Source organism: Pagrus major, chromosome 9 (genome assembly GCF_040436345.1).
Source record: "Pagrus major chromosome 9, Pma_NU_1.0".
NCBI lineage: Eukaryota > Metazoa > Chordata > Actinopteri > Spariformes > Sparidae > Pagrus > Pagrus major.
In genome coordinates, this window is record NC_133223.1 from 7,802,531 (window position 1) to 7,805,041 (window position 2,511).

Sequence of the window (2,511 nt, forward strand, 5' to 3'; positions counted from 1 at the left end):
TATGAGCCTGTTATAGATATTGAAGCCCTACCTGGTCTCTGTCATGATTCAGTAGCAATTGTTACCTTTGTCTCTACTGACACTGCTTAGATTGAGTTACCTTTACAATACACTGCAGGATCAGCTTGTCCTTTCATCACTTGCTTCTGAATGTATACAAGCAACAATAGCTGACCAATATATATATCATAATAGGCTGATGCGCTTCCCATATGTGACACCAATATCAAGCCAAACTCTGCCTTTACCACTTTCAACACACAATGGATACGATTTCTACAGTAAAGGGATAATAAAATAAGTTTTAGGTTTCTGCACCATTTTGCTAGGATTTCGTTATTTTTAACCACAAAAAAACTAGTGCAAACCCAAATAATGTCTAACAAGTACCAAATAAATGAAGGAAGCCATCCAGTGTTTACCAAAAAACAAAAAATAACAGAAAAAGCTGAAAGTGGACATAGTTTTGTGTTTTAATAATCATTTAATCTACAAATGTATCTTTCCTCTATATGTTATCATGACTATTACTATCGAACAAATATCAGGCTAAATACAGAGCACAGTGGCTGAATCGTCCAACTAGGTCATTACTGAAGCTGCTGGGTCTCAAACCGGATAGAAGAACCTTTGCACCATTGTATGTGTTACACAGAAATTCATCTCATGCAGTGTTATGTTCACTTACTTCATGAGGGCTTAGTTATGGGGGGGCATGGAAATCTATATTTTGAGGCACATACAACAAAGGGTAAAGGCCATTGTCTCTGTATTTCAAGACAGCATGTTGCTTCAAGTTTCAGTTGCTGCCCTGAGGATATAGTCCAAGCTGGAGCTCTCCCACTTAATACAATACCGTTGTTCACAAATAGCAAGGTGCTTGACCTTATTTTCGACCAATCCTAGAGGACACACTTACCTATAAAGACCCCTGAACACAATCTGAAGACTTCAAACAAACTGAGACCATCTACCAGCATTCATCAGCGGAGTCAAAATTTTAAGAGAGAGATTCACAAATTCGAGGCAAAGCTGAAGATCAACAATGAAGATTTTTTTACTTTTACTCTCCATAATAGTCCGAAGCAGTCAGCTATCGCTGAGTGACTGTGGAACAGAGTTAAGACGGCCACAGGTCACTGACATCTCAGTGCAGTGTGGTACTTCATCCATTGGTCTGGCGATTCAAATCTGCCCTGTCATCTACACCGGCTACAATGAGACTCTGCTCATCCTGAACCATATGATGGACACAACCTGTAGAGCAACCATCGATGAATCTGTGAGTCCACCTGTTGCTCGCTTTAATTTCCCACTCAATACGACCCATTCTTGTGGAAGCACGTTCAGGACCACCAGTGCTGCTGGAACAGGTATATTCTCAGACTTCTCCAACATCCAGACGGTCAACATCAGTGGTGTTGTTCGGTCCATTGATCCCACAACAGGCACAATCACTTACAATGCTGAGCTGAAGTACTACTACTCCTGCGCTTATCCCTTAGAATATCTGATCAACAACACCCAGATTGATGTGTCTGCCTCCTCCATCGCAATTAAGGACAACAATGGGAGTTTCATCAGCACCTTAAGCATGGAGCTGTACAGTGATGTCAACTACACACGACAGCTGGTCATGCCAGCGCTTGGGATCGAACTGAGGACCGATGTGTTTGTCGAGGTCAAGGCCACCAACTTGACGGGGCAGTACCACGTCCTGCTCGACCGGTGCTATGCCTCTATCTCCCAGCTGCCTTCTAACTCTAGCTTCTTCAACCTGTTTGTCCCCTGTTCAAGGGATCAGTTCACTACCATGATCGAGAACGGAGACAGCCAGACTGCCCGCTTCCGCTTCCCAGCCTTTCGCTTCATCGAGCAGCAGAACGAGACCGTGTCCACCTACTACCTGCACTGTATTACCCGGCTGTGTGAAAGGAGCACTTGCAGCACCTTCAAGCAGTGCAGCAACAGAAGGAAGAGGAGCCAGCTGGATGCCTCTTCACTGAGCACAGACCAGACCTACACCATCTCTTCTCCGGAAATCATCACCAGAACCGAGAGCAACGAGTCCAAAGAGAAGCCTCTCGTGGCCGAAGAAGAAGATGAGTCTGCAGTGGGACTTGGTGTGGCTGTTGGGGTCCTTGCCTTTGTTTGTCTTATTGCTCTTTGTGTTGCAGCATTGTTTTACAAAAAGCTCAGGAACTAAGGAGGCATCCAAGCACAGAAATGCAGAATACTGGCCTAAGGTCTGCAGGCCAACACTTTTTAGGTGTACTTGCTTGCTCATTTTACTTTTCTGGTGGAGGACAGGGCTCTTCTCATCAATGCATTTATTGGGAGATCTTTGTATGTCTGTAACTGTAGATCTAACTGTGTATCAGTCCTGGAAAGATAGTTGGGAGAATGGAAAATCTTTAGAGGATTCAGTAGATTTTGTTAGTGTTGCAAATTACTCATTTCCCGAATGTACAAAGACAAGCTTTAAGTGTTAATGCATGTCCGCACTTTATA

At 43.7% G+C, this 2,511-nt stretch overlaps 1 pseudogene; it reads left to right on the top strand.

Annotated features, from left to right (window-relative positions):
• The first annotated feature begins 1,060 nt into the window (after positions 1-1,060).
• On the top strand, positions 1,061-2,206 carry LOC141001923 (zona pellucida-like domain-containing protein 1 pseudogene; annotated as a pseudogene).
• Positions 2,207-2,511: the final 305 nt, after the last annotated feature.